The sequence below is a fragment of the Lagopus muta genome, chromosome 6 (assembly GCF_023343835.1).
Source record: "Lagopus muta isolate bLagMut1 chromosome 6, bLagMut1 primary, whole genome shotgun sequence".
Lineage (NCBI taxonomy): Eukaryota > Metazoa > Chordata > Aves > Galliformes > Phasianidae > Lagopus > Lagopus muta.
Genome location: NC_064438.1, coordinates 33,021,167 through 33,035,868, shown reverse-complemented (window position 1 = coordinate 33,035,868; position 14,702 = coordinate 33,021,167). Strand labels below are relative to the sequence as shown.

The 14,702-nt window shown below is 37.5% G+C and overlaps 1 long non-coding RNA gene across 1 annotated transcript in view; it reads left to right on the top strand.

Moving 5' to 3' along the window:
* LOC125694716 (uncharacterized) overlaps nucleotides 1-3,043 on the top strand; it is a 28,684-nt gene extending 25,641 nt beyond the window's left edge. Inside the window, exons 4-5 of the long non-coding RNA XR_007377671.1 lie at nucleotides 311-371; nucleotides 1,330-3,043. This is a non-coding gene — a long non-coding RNA (uncharacterized LOC125694716). The remainder of the gene's footprint in view (nucleotides 1-310; nucleotides 372-1,329) is intronic.
* The last annotated feature ends 11,659 nt before the right edge of the window (nucleotides 3,044-14,702 follow it).

The window sequence follows — 14,702 nt, the reverse complement described above, 5'->3', positions numbered from 1 at the left end:
ATCTGCAGTTCATTAGCAAACGTTAATGTTACTTTTGGGAATGAGGAAATTAGCAGGATTGTAAAGCAACAAGTGTCTTCATAAACATCTAATTGCTTGTCAAAGATATACAATAAACTATGCAAGGCTGTAAAGTAGAATAGCTGCATGCCATAAATCAGGTTTTCAGCTGAGCAACAGATTTTGTTTATAATGTAATACTTTCTGGAAAGACATTACAGTGACCAAAACAATTTCACAGGTGCCAGCAAGCCTGGCAAATTGCAATAAGAAATTAATTAAGGCACATTTTCTTTCTTTATCTTTGCAGCTTAGATATCCTAGCACACAGCTGTGGCCAGACACCACTGAGTCCTCTGCTGAGTCCTCTGGTAAGACAATAAACTCACATTAGTCACTGAGAGAGGCAGTTCAAAGAGAAGTTCTCATGCATTAAACTATCTGGGTTTGTGTGCATCCAGGCACATGCAGGCAGAGAACTGAAGAAGACAGAGACAAGTCCATTGTCAGTAAGTCACTTCCTTTTGTAGAAGCAAAGAGATTAATTGCCAAGGAAATCAACTTAGATAATGACTCTTATGGGGGCTTGTTAAGTTATACAGCAGACTTCCTGCAAAAAACCTTGAATAACAAACAGTCCTGGCAGGCAGAAATCATGATGCCTGTGGTTACTCTAATCAGTCTCTTCTAGCAGGGTCACTTGATAGAATACTATCAAGAGCATCAAGGGGATTTAAGAGAGCTGTGTTGCCTAGAAACTGGCTGAGCCTTTTTACGGAGGAAAAATTTTTACACTCAAAATTCTTCAAACTTTTTTTTTTGTTTCAAGATCTTCACAGACCGTATTTTGGATTCTGATCCCAAAGGGTTCTGTGGATGCTACAGGAGATCAGCTGTTTGCAAAACTCGTTTGATACAAATATCATTAATGCAAAATCCACTGATTTCAGGAAGTCATATGCAAAAGCCTTGAAAAAGAAAGAAATATCTTTACGTGTATTTTATGCCTGTTCTAATTTGATTTGCACTTTCTGCCTCATTTTTACTGTTTATAAGTTTAAAATTTGTCATCAATGATTCAACTATTTTCAAGGCGTTGGGAGTGACACTCAAATATGCAAAGAGTAATAGTTTTTGTAGCTACGTAGATCTAAATTAGTGACAGTTGTGTTCCTTCTAAATGTGCTCTTGACAAAATTCTCAGGCAACTGCCAATATAAGAGCCCATAAACAAACAAGCAAACAAAGCATAGTAACATAAATAATTACATTCTGAAATGACATCTGAAATGTAACTGTTTAGATATTCTTTTCTATTTACCTCCACAGGGACCACAGAGAATGAGGACAGAAAAATTAACAAAGATGAACTGCTTCCTTCTGGCTTAGCATCTAACGCTTTTGAACCAGTTCCCAAAGTATTCTGCAGTAAGCTCTGCTGGATCTTAACACTATTTTCTCTGATTAAGAGACTAAGAGTTTTGTGTGCCAGAGAACTGAGGTGATGTGAGAAGTATAGAGTGCTCAGGAATGCTGAACTCTTTTTTTAATCATGAATTATGAAAACAGATGTTACAAAAGGGAAATTAAGCTAGTGCCAGTATCCTCATTTGTCATATGTATTCTATATTGAGCAAAGGCAAACTTGCATATGAAAGCTGGGATGTTCTTATATGTCATACACAGAACATGTAAACTTCATATATGAAGTTTGACCAATTTGCCTCTTCTTCCATAGAACAGAATTTGCAAAGCCTGATAAGTAGCATTCAGAGTATAACAGCAAGCTACAGACAGATAGGAAAGGCTTGTGTATGTATGTGTAGTAGTTTCTGCAAAGATATATTGCTAACTAACAGCATTTCATAAAATCCCCTGCATGAAAAGAGCACTGAGCTACAACCAGGTTCAAAATCCTCTGCATTTATCAAGAGTGAGAAGACCTGGAAGATCTGGAAAATATATTTGCATATATGATGTACATGGTTGATAGAAAAATATATATTACCCTTGGTAAATAACTGAAATAATGTTCGCTTATAAAATCAGCAGAGCCTTCAAGATGCAACTTAACTCTCAGGGTTATATAGCAGATTAGAAAAGAGATTTTCTCTTTAGCAACCTAGAATACTATTCCGACAAAACAAATTATTTTACTACTTTAGAATCTAATTGTGGCATTGTAGTGGATTGGTTTGTTGTTGTTTTTTATTTGTTTGTTTGCTTTCATAAGCAAAAAGTGAAATATCTCAATAATAATTAACTTCAAACATTAACTGTTAGGGAAGATATTTAAATAACTGTTATTTGATCTACTTTTGCACTGCGTCTCAAGAAAATTGCTCAAGTCTGGATTCGTGTTTGATGTCAACTACATAAATCATTGTGAAAACAACACTACAAAAAATTTTTTAAAAAATACTTAAAATACTTAAAAAAACTTAGTTTTTCATATCATACGGTCTATTAATGTGGCTTCAGATTTAAATGTTAAAAATAGCCATACCATTCACCAGAGAATAAAAGGGAAAGTCAATTTTTTTTTTAAATTTTTTCTGCATTGGCTTGGAGTCCATCCACATTGTCTTCCAAGCATTTTCCTCTGGGTTATGCTCAGGAACACAAGTTTTGCATTCAAGTTCTTTAAGCATACATTCCCTTTTCTATCAAGTTTTTGCTTTCCCAGTAAGAAAATTGTTGCAATGTTCCTACCACAATGAATTTATCTGAACAGATGACTACTTGTGCTCAGTTTTATGTGACACTGTGACATTGTGAATTTTTGATTGATTAATTTTCTAGCAAGAAGCTTTTCAACAGTTTTGGATTAAAAGGATCATGTTTGGATTGGTTTCTAACAGCCATGAACTTTATTAAATATTTTTCCTTCTACATTTTTCTTTTATTCCACTTTTACATTCTACTTTTCTGCAAGAAATTTTAATAATTTAATACGGAGACTTTTTCCAGGCTTTAACTTCTCCTGCTATTCTTTCTCTCAACTAAGATGTTTCTGCTCCGTGTCCATATACTTGTACTCATTTGCCAGTTTTTTAATAAAATATATTGTCTCAAATTGTGTATATTCTTGACTAGTTTGTGAGTTTCTTATATAGATTAGGGATATGAATTGCTTGGCTTCATGTATACATATGCAAAGACTTACGCATATATGTGTAGGTAAACATATGGGGTAAATCAGTTTCACATAAGTTTAACATTGATGACAACTAGGTTGCAAAATAGTGTTTTGTAGCTGAGAATTTTCTGTACCAAATAGTGTTATTGTGCTCTTTGTATCTGTTGTAGTTTCTACGGAAATATATAGAAGGCATTACTTTTGGAGCTTTTTTTTTTTTTTACATTTTACATTTACATTTTACCCATGTAAAAGAGGTTCTACTAGCACAAGAAGCATGGATGACAACCAAATAGTTTAAATCCACATAAAATAGAAGAAAAATAAAGCCAAATAACTTTTTTTGACAAATAAAAAGCATTCTTTTAGCATGTGAACAACAGAGTGGAAAAATAATTTATTTTAACTTGACAAAAAATTTTGGAACCAAATACTTATACCTAATAAAGTTTATTATTTGTTCCTTTTCCTTCCTTCCTCCCTTCCTCCCTTCCTTCCTTTCAAATATCATTTGACAAATCCTGTCTATCTGAAGTTTTCAGAAGCATTGTGGTTGTTGAGATACATACAGCGTTTCTGTCATTATCAAGAAAAAAAACACAGAAATAGTTATTAACTTTCATTCTAAAAAGTTGCCCAGTTAGCTTTTAAGATTTGGCTAGTAAAATGGCCATTTTCAATGAAAAAATCTGTAAGAAATTGTCTGAACAATTAGAAGTTCAATTGGTGCTTTCTTTTTCTTGTATTTTTTCCTCTATTCTAACTATTGAAGGAATAAATTTATGTGAAAAAAATATGGATTTGATTGTTCACCTGCCTATTTCTCCTGCAAATGTTTTTTGGAGTGTAATGTTGGATTAGCTATTATTTGAAAGATTGTTTGGGAAATACATTTGGACCAAAGTACTGCAAGCACAAAATACAAGGGCAATTTAATATAATTAGGCTGATGTCTTCACTGGACAATTAAAATTGTGAATGTAAAATGTAGGCTTTGATTAGATATATTTTCTTCTAGATAAATGGGTGGACTAGTTTGAAGTTTTTGCTGTTGTGCACTGTTCATAGACCATAATTAAATACAGTAACATCCCACCTGGCATGCTTTTACTGCAGCCTTATCCTTGACAGAATAATTAAACTGCTTTGGTGTTTGCCACTGTTTAGCATGTCGATAGTGCAAGTTGTTAGCTGCCATGCTATTGATATATCAGGGAAAATTAATATTGAAGTAATAGGGAATTATAGTGATGTACATTCTTCTAAAGTTTTAAACTTCTGAGCTTCCAGATCATTATCTATTCTCAATGCTGTTTTTGTCATGTGGCATTTTAGAATGCCATGAAGCTAATTTAAGAATACCACAGAGTGATGCCTCAAAAGTTGTTATCAAAATTGCAGAATATATACATAATAGTGACAGAGGTATTTTTATTTCACAAATTTGTCCAGTCAGCTTTCAAATACATAGAACTACCCACACAACAACTTGTAGTAAGGTGTTCTACAACTTCTTTACTCTTTCAACTTTGTACATTTCTATATGCCCTCATTTTAGGATGATGTAACAAAGTGAATCTACATTAAGCCTCCCCATGTCACTTATTACTCTATAAAATACTAACATATTAATCTTTTTTTCTATACTGTAAATTCCTCTTTAGATATTCCTTACACAGAAATGCTGATATCTTTATTGAACTTTACATTTTCTCCTTTGTGACATAGAAGTCTATACTGAATGCAGAATTTTTCAAATTGTTGTAGAGTATGTATGCAGTGGCAGAATGTCTATTGTTATTGTTGTTCCTTTCTTGTAAATCTGGAGTGATTTTTCATAAATCTTCATTACATCTGAATTCTTCAAGTCAATTTTGCTGCTAAATTGCTGATGCCCAAGCGATTACTTTCACTATCAGAGAATTTGACATCTCATTTCTACTAAAAAATTATACTAAAAGGAAGGGTATTAAAAGGAAGCAAAATTGTAGAGATATCCCCTGGATAACTTTAGCACTAGCATCAGGCAAACTTCAACAATTTTATTTTGTCAGTAATCCATAAGTGTTATTAGTGGGAAGACAAAACAGATAAGCTAAATATGTTATTTCAAAAATGTCAAAGGTTAAGATGTTCAAAAGCATGACTCAGTGGGAATTTCAGATACTTAACATTAACACATTTCATTAATTAATATTGAATGAGGGGTTACTATTAATCATTTCATAGGTTTGTCTGTCCCTAGCCTTTCATGAGAACTTTTAAGTTACCTGTAATGTACTATAAATATTATGTCTATTATCACTCAAAAAAATGAGTTTTATTCAGACCTATAGTACATAAGTCTATTGTATGGGGCTGCTGAATCATGGCCTGAACTTCTGATTAATCACCTTGATGATTCAGGGGTGGATGAAAGATCTGACCCACCTTCCTAAGACAGGGGTGGCCCAAGCACAGACAGTGGCACAATGGGTTCCATGTCTCAGCCAAAGGAGTAGTCTGTCTTGATCACCCTTGAAAGAACTCCAGAAGATCCTAGGCCCAGTAATGTATCACAGTGATGCACCAAAAGAAGTACTGGTTGCTCCACCAGAGAAGAGTCCCATTCAGGAGGGAAAATATCCTATCCCTGAAGATGCCTTGCACACAGATGGGTCCAGAAAGGGCAACCCGAGCAAGTGGAGAGCAATAGCATACCATCCTTCCACCGAGACAATCTGGTTCGATGAGGGGGATGGTCAGAGCAGCCAATGGGCAGAACTGCAAGCCATGTGGATGGTTATAACTAAGGAACCCAGTGATGGTATCCTGAATATCTGCACAGATAGTTGGGCTGTGTACTGGGGACTCACTCTGTGGATTGCACAGTGGGCCACACAGGAATGGACTATCCACGCCGATATCCGGCCGATATGGGGCAAGGACATGTGGTTAGACATATGGAATACAGTCAAACACAAGACTGTACGTGTCTACCATGTTTCTGGTCATCAGCTCCTACTGTCACCAGGAAATGATGAAGCTGATACACTGGCCCAAGTTTGATGTATTGAGAATTCACCATCTGAGAACATCGCCCGTTGGTTTGTGAGAATCCTTCTTAGTTTTTTTTTGGCTCAAAGCTTGCTTCCTGAGGTTTTTCTTGTGATAAGACTCTGAGTGACTTGTCAAGGAGGCAACTGATGGGTGCTAACTGTGTGACAATCGATATCGCTTTGGGAACATTTGCAAGCCCCTTCCCCCAGAGCTGCTTGCTCTGTAGAAGAGTGGAAGAGAGTGCTCAGGAGTGTTCACTGGCGGAAGATCTGGCCTGTGGCCAAACCGCTCCAGCTAAGTATGGAAGGTTGGGGGATGATACCATTGTATCTTGCGAAGGCAAGATGCAAGTTGGTGCCTCCCTGCTTCCTCTTACCTGCTTGCAAGGCCAGAAAGATAAGAACAAAGGAGGTTCCTGCTGAGATCCCAGAGCCAGAAGCTGCCACCGCAAGGAGAACTGACTCAACCACCTTGGGTTTGAGCTGTCACTCAAAGGAGAGCTGACTCGACCACTTTGGATTTGAGCTGTCACTCCAAAGATAGCTGACTCAACCACTTTGAAGCATTGAAAAAGGGCCATCATCACCATGGTCGTCGTCATTGGCAACAGGACAACTCTGCCTGACGACCCACCGCTACTGAAGATCAAAGACTGAACTACGAACCTCGCTGGATCCATGGTGGTGACTATGTCCCTCTTGCTGCCTATAATGACTCCTTGCTTCTTCTTTTCTATCTTTTCTATTGCCCTCCTTACCTTCCCCCATTACCCTAATTCATAACAGTGTCCGTCCTCCCCTTCCCCATTTCCCTAATTAAGATTTGTAATAAACTGGTCGGACCAACATTTGAACCGTTGCTTCTTAATCTCACGCCGGGTATATAGATAATAAAAGAACCTCCTCTCCCTCCTATAAATTGGAGCGAGACATGGTTACATCAGAAGCTACAACATGCAGGACAAAAAACAATGTGGACAGCTGCTGAAATATGGGGACTGCCCATACAGCTACCGGACATCGTCCTGGCATGCTGGGATTGCGACGCTTGCTCCAAGATGAGACCGAGATCGTTGCCTGAAACAACAGCTCATCTTGCTAGAGGACATAATCCTCTCCAGTGATGGCAGGTCGATTACATCGGGCCCCTTCCTTGGTCTGAGGGGGTGAGATATGCCCTGACCTGTGTCGACACTGCAAGTGGGCTACTGCAGGCCTATTTGGTGCTGAAAGCAAACCAGGCATATACCATCAAGGGACTCACTAAACTGACGTCTGCCTAAGGGACACCTCAAATCATCAAGAGTGACCCAGGAACTCATTTTACTGGTGCAACGATACAGCGCTGGGCAGAAGAAAATAACATTGAATGGTGATTCCACCTGCCATATAATCCAACGGGGGCAGGCCTCATTGAACGTTATAACGGTATTCTTAAGGCTGCCCTGAAGACAGACTCCCAGTCCCTGCAGGGGTGGACAAAAGACTGTATGAAACCTTGCAGGACCTGAATGAAAGACTCCAAGATGGCAGACCCAGTGCCCTGAGAATATTGCAGACAACATGGGCCATCCCGCTTAGGATCCAAATTACGGGCACTGATCATCAGGTAAGATCCCAGATTGGTAATGAAAATAATATTCTGCTCCCTGCCCCTGAGAATTTAGATTCTGGCACCCATAGAATAAAATGGCCTTGGAAGGTGCAGGTAGGACCCAAGTGGTGTGGCCCACTTGCACCTTGGGGGAGACTGTTGGAAGCGGGAGTCCCTCCAGTAATAGGTACATGGCATACCGACATTGTGGTCAACACTCCGATTTTCATTGCTAAAGGGACTCCGATCATGTCCTTATGGCAGATCAGGACACCTCCTTTGGTGCCTGATATTATTATCAAGCCGCAGACATCTGGCCAGAAGGTGTGGTACAGGAGGCCAGGACACGCCCCAGTACAAGCAGAAGTATTGACCCAGGATAGAAATATGGCCTGTATCTTGCCCTGGAGAGCAGACTTTCCCTTCTTGATACCTCTGAAACATCTGTATTTCTCCCGTGAGTCTTTGAGCCTTTAGGATCACCAGAAGGAATGAAATGTCATCAAAAGCATCTCAGTATTACTGTCAGATCACGTGCAACATCCAGTGATGGTCTACATGGGACTGATGGAACATAGGATGGACCTGCACATTACAACTGCATATCTCCAGTAACATTGAGCACTGGCCCATAAAAGAATATCAACATTCACCAATCGTCACTCATCTTGAATTTTACCAATATGTGTTGTGATGAAATTGTATAAGTGTTGTGTTATTTTGGATCTCTGTATTAGGAAAAGGTCACCCTTTAGTCAATCTGATCATTGGTTTACACCATGAAGGGGCAGAGTGTATGGGGCTGCTGAATCACGGCCTGAACCTCTGATTGATCACCTGAGCCGAGCTATGAGTCAGCCCTGGGAGCACAGCTGAAGTCAATTCACCTGTGCTGCTGGAAGGGGTGGATCTTGGCTCCACCTCTCCTAGACCCATTTAAGAGCTGACCCATTTAAGGGTGGGGAAGGATCTCTTCTGGAGATCCACTCCACTGGAGTTTCCTATGTGAGCCCAGGATCGGGTGAGTGTCCTTCTTTTCTACTCTAGTATAATAATTTTCTCACAAATTTCCAAACTTTGTTATGCTTATTTTATGGTTGGGGAATCAAATTTCAAGTGCACGAGTTGTTATTAATTTTAGATTTTAAGATGTCTGTACAAGGTCTATTCACTTGCTAACCTCTTGAAGAAAATTTCATTGGGTATGTAGGTATGCTAACACGAAGAAAGATAGTAACAGGTAGCCAGATACAGCCATATATGCACAGATATGTAAAAGAATGAGTGAATTTTCATAATGTGAAGTGGATGTAGAATAATGTTTTTGCTTTTGTTTGTTTGTTTGTTTGTTTTTTTTCCCAAATGAATGATTGGATGCAATAGTGCTATCAACAGTCAACTGCTACACAAGTTCTTACCTTGTGAATTTATCTGAGTCACCATTTAATGAGATTTAATTAAAAAAATGAAGGTGAAAAATGAAATGATTGTCAAAGTGCTGTGGGATATTAGAATAACAGAGCAGGAAAGATTTAAGGCAGATGAAAAGGGAAAATACTTTCTCAGTTAAAAGATTTGTTTGTCTTTTCTGGTGTATTGTTCTTATTGATGGAGGTTGCTCTTTGTTAATGATTAATTCCTGAAGAAGATTATAAAACTAAATCCCCATTTTGATCCTCATTTTTTATTTATGTGATCAAGTAATTGTATCTGGTTTTGTTTTGCTCAAATTGCACTATTAAAATAAAAATTCCTTAGTAATAAAATTGGACACCATGATAAGGACATGATTTTATGTGAAAAAGAAGTGTCTTTGTTGACTTGATAGTATTTCTCTCTCTAACTCATTCTAGAGTGTCTGTAAAAGTAAATTCAAGTACCATTCAAAATTGTGCTCTTCTGTACCACCTGTTTTTCCCCAAGCTTTGTTATACATATCACTCTTTGCAATGTATTTCTTTTCATACACAACAAAGGTACGTTTCATATTCAAAAATTAATGTTTAACTGCTAGTATCTAAAAAGTCTTCTTAAAAATCAAAAGCCTACAAACAGGAGGGGAATCAGCTCTTTGAAAGGGTTGATAACTGCAGGACAAGGGGAAATGGTTTTAAGTTGAGGGAGGGGAGATTTAGGTTGGATGTCAGGGGGAAATTCTTTACTGTGAGAGTGGTGAGGTGCTGGAACAGGCTGCCCAGAGAGGTTGTGGATGCCCTGTCCGTGAAGGTGTTCGAGGCCAGATTGGATGGGGCCCTGGGCAGCCTGGTCTAGTATTAAATGTGGAGGTTGGTGGCTGTGCATGTGGCAGGGGCTTGAAGATTCATGATCCTTGAGGTCCTTTCCAACCAGGGCCATTCTGTGATGCAGAACTGATTTCAAACTAACGGGGAAGATTTAGATTTGATATGAGGAAAAAGTCTTTTTCAATAAAGGGTGTGAAGCACTGGAGCAGATTGCTCAGAGAGGTGGTAGGTGCCCCACCCCTGGAGACATTTAAGGTCAGGTTGGACAGGGCTTTAAGCAACCTGATCGAGGTGTACACTTTCTTGTCCATCCTAGGAGAGTTGGGTCTATAATGGTTTCTTGTTTCTTTTTTTTTTTAAATTAGGGAAACAGTGTAGGATACTAGTGAATAAACCAAGATTATGTGGAAACGAAAAATAAGTACACTTAAGTTTCACTCAAAAGGAGTGAAATAATGACTACTTCTGACTTCATTTTGCAAATATTAATGGACATTATATTTACCTTGTAGTTTAGTGGAAGCATGTTATAATGATAGCAACCATGCTATATGATAATTACAGAACTAGAGACAGTTCATTCTGAGGCCTTTATCTCACAAGAAAAGAAAGCTATCCCAAATAAGTACATGTCAAAACACAAAGTATTTTTTGAGATTTACTAGTTCTTTTTTTCTGATCAAAATTCCTGTCAGATAAATAGTTCTTAGCAAAAACACCAAGGGAAAGGTTTTTCTTCATTAGGCTTTTTTAAATGATATTTACTGACATTTGTAACCTAAAAGAAATAATCAAACAGTTCATAGATTAACTAAATCTTGCAGTTTTTTTTTTTCACCCCAATTAATGCGTAACAAGGTAAAAATCCTTTGTAAATCTGAGTCCAGCTGCTCTCTCTGTTCCTCTGGTTCGTATGTGATTACTTTGCCATATAATCCCAGTTTCTGCATCTGTCAGTTTGGCAATGCCTCCTTCAAACTGTGAACACCCTGGCTGTTCTAAAATGTTTTACTAAAATCATGAAATTAGAAGCTGATATCTGAAAGTCAACAAATGTTACTTTAACAGTTTCTAAATAAAGGATATCCCCAAATAATCTATGAGAGTAGGAATTTTTTTCCTCCATATTAAAATTTTCTTTAATGTGGTTTGTTTACATAAAGTTGATACCTAGAGATGTTCTTTGCAATTAGTTGGCATATTGCCTGTGTTCTTGTTCTGCTACCCTGAACATAAAATGATCTGAAATCAGATGGAAGAAGTTCTATCTCCTCCCCCCCCCCCCCCCCAGTACCTGAGAGACTAAGAACCTCCTCCAAATTTGTGATTTAAGTCCCAACTGTGCCCTTGCCTTTAACTGTGTAAGACAGCAAGGCAGAAATTTTGTAGATTAAACCAATAAACTAGCAAACATAAAATAAACAAATCTCATAATTGTGGATTTCAATTAAAGAAAGGAGGATCAAAGCAAACATTCTACTTGAAATTACACAGCTGCTATCTACACAAAATGAGAAAAAAACAAATCTCTTCTCCAGCTAGCCATAATTTTGGGGCTGGGGAAAGGAGGAGGGAGAGCTCAAGCCCTGCAGTAGGACAGATTGCTTATGCTTCTCACGTCCCAATCAGTAATACAGAAATATTGAGTAATGAATTCCCTGCCTCTCCTGATCTGAGAAGCTCCCACCATCTGTGAAAGACAATTTGTAACAGCTTTAGTATTAAGATTCAGTAAACAGACAATCACAACCATTGTGCCAAATAGTGCCTGCATTTGGGAGGAAAAAAAAAAGCAGCAGATATAAGTAACATGAAGACCCTTATATTGCAAAATTACCCAGCAACTAAAACATTTTCAATTGCAGAGTTTTTGGCTATTTGTTTTTTAATTTTTTTTCTGCTTTCCTCAGTCAGCAAGGAGTGCTGTAGTCTGCACACAATCCAGCATCTGTGAGTTGTGTATGCAGGCCTCATCCTAATGTGTTGAATTATTATTGATAGCTGAGGCAGTTATGCTCTGCTGGTGAACCAATAATGTCAAGGCAGTACCTGCAAGATTAATTATAGAAGAGAATAGGCTCTGGTTTCCAGGGACTGAGACATTAACAGAGACTGTGCATTAGTTTCAGGGAATTCAACAGACAGCTGAACAAATGCTTCAGACAATGTTATACATGCTAAATCCTGGCACTTACCTCTTAAAAGTACTGGAAAAAAAAAAAAAAGCTCTGAATAATTGTGTTTGAACTGGGAGAAGAAGAAGATTCTATAAACTAGACAGAAAGGAAATAAGTATAGAGGTTACTAAAGCAAGTTAAGCTATATAAATACATGTAAGCACGTTCTCCTCTGCAATACATTGGAGAGAAAGAGAACAGTAATTAATTTATTTCTGTATAAAATACAGAAATACAGAATTTCTGTATTATATTTTTCTGCATTAAAAAAAAAACTAAAAACAAAACAAAAATACCCTGCTTTTTAGTGGCTGACAGCACCTAGCTTTTCTGAACAAGTATGGCGTGGAAAATACATATTGAATGAAAAAACAGGGTTTTCTTTATAGTGTTACGCTTGTTTCACTGCAGTGAGAATTTGTACTGCATGAAGCATTTTAGCTATAAGGAACTCAGAATTTGCAGTGGATGAAGCTGCAGCCATAGCAACAGCTACATAAATTTTCAGACAATGACAAAGCATACAGTACAAAATTTAAGCAGTATGACTCCTACTGAGATTGCCATTAAAAAACAAAACAACAACAAGAACTAACAAAGAAAAACAGAAGAGGGTGCTTTTTACAGAACAAAAGCGTCTTTCACATTCTCAAGGTTCACCTGCATTTTGCTTGTGTTATCAGAGATGCAGCTGAGAGATTGGCTGTAATTCTCTATCTCGTGCTTCATTCAGCTTTGGCAGGTGATACCTCTCTTTCATTGTTTCTTAGGGCTATTTTGAAAGAGCCCTAGGAATTTTGAGGCACAATTTTCAAAATGTTTTCCAACTCACCGCTATTCTAGGTGTACGTTGTCTTTAAAAAAAAAAAAAAAAATCAAAAAATGAATAAAACCTAGAGACTGCAGTAGCTCGACACATCAAAGTATGGAATTGATCTTAAAATGAATTGGGAAAAAAAAAACCATTTACATTTCACTGAAGTGGCAGGTTCACAGTTGCCAGGTGTATTGCTGTTTTCCTTCAAACTTGAAACAGCAGTGGACTAATGGCAAACGCTTTTGTGTTTGAAAGATTCACTGTGTAAAGAAATATTCAAAGTTCCATCTTCTGTTATTACCCTCAACTTCTGTGAAATTTCTTTCATAGTGTCCTGTGAAACTTTTCACTATACAAAGATCAGAATAGGACACCTTGTGGAACAGGGCACTTCTTAGACTATCTTTCTATAGAGAGCTTTGCAAGCCTAAATAGATCTGAAAATGAAGGTGACGAACGGGATTTCAATTGTGTTCTGATGCAAAAGTGAGACTTCCTATCATGCTTGTACTCCACAGTAGAAATAATGCCCATCTTTAAAATATGTTTTTTTAAAAATTAACCATGTTGGAATACACAATTTCACCTGGAACATATTATTTCTTTTTTTGTTTTAGATCTCTAGTTTAGTCATTGAGCCCATGACAAAACTCGGGGATGTTTGTAGAACCACATAATCATAGAAACCTTAGAGTTGGAGGGGAACTTAAAGATCATCTAATCCAACACCCATGCAATGAACAGGGGCGCCACAACTAGTTCAGGTTGCCCAGGGCCTGATCCAGGCCCGTCTCCAGGGATGGGGCATCCACTACATCTCTGGACAACTTGTTCCTCTGCCTCACCACCCTCATTGTAAAAGACTTTTTCCTCGTATCTAACCTAAATCTACCCACTTTAAGCTTGGAGCCATTTCCCCTTATTCTACTGAAATATCTCCTCAATAATATATATCCTCAATCATTTGCTATGTTAAAAAGTGGAAAACATCACTGACACAATATTGTTCTGGTAAGAAAATAAGCAAATAAAATAGCAAAATTACTTGCTTCTCCATAAATTCCATTTATTTTGGCCAAGAGTCATTTAGTTTGTGTTGACTAAAGAAAACAGAATACAAAAACTCTTTAATCGGTATCTAACATCTGCCTGTAGAAAATCATTTCCTGTTACATTGTTCCTTGATGTGTTTAGGAAGGAGTGAAATTCTGAAGTTAAATTTTGTTGGTCTTAACTATTGAAAAATAAGGTCTGGCATTCTGCAGTTTGTTCCTGTATCTTTTGGATGCCGATTTTGATTTAAGCTGCTCAGCAGTCATGTATATTGCTGTTTCCTATCATATACCACAAAGAACTCCGAAGATATTAGAAGGATGACTGACAATAGTTTCCTACTGTGCTTATTACCAAATTGACTGTGATCTCTTGCAAGAATGATCAGTTAGCTAGGATGTCACGTTGTTCCCAACATTGCTGAATAAAAGTGAAATGTCACATACATAAAGAAACATATAATTCTGTTGCGTGACAGCATCATTCCTTATGAAGTTCTTTTTGATCTTGTATTCATAGGTTGTCAAATTTCTGTCTGTATATCACCAACTATTTTCTTTATTGATCATTTAAGTTGTGGAATTAAGGACATGCTGAAACCCAAATTCCAGGCCTGGATATAATTTTTAACCAACTATAAA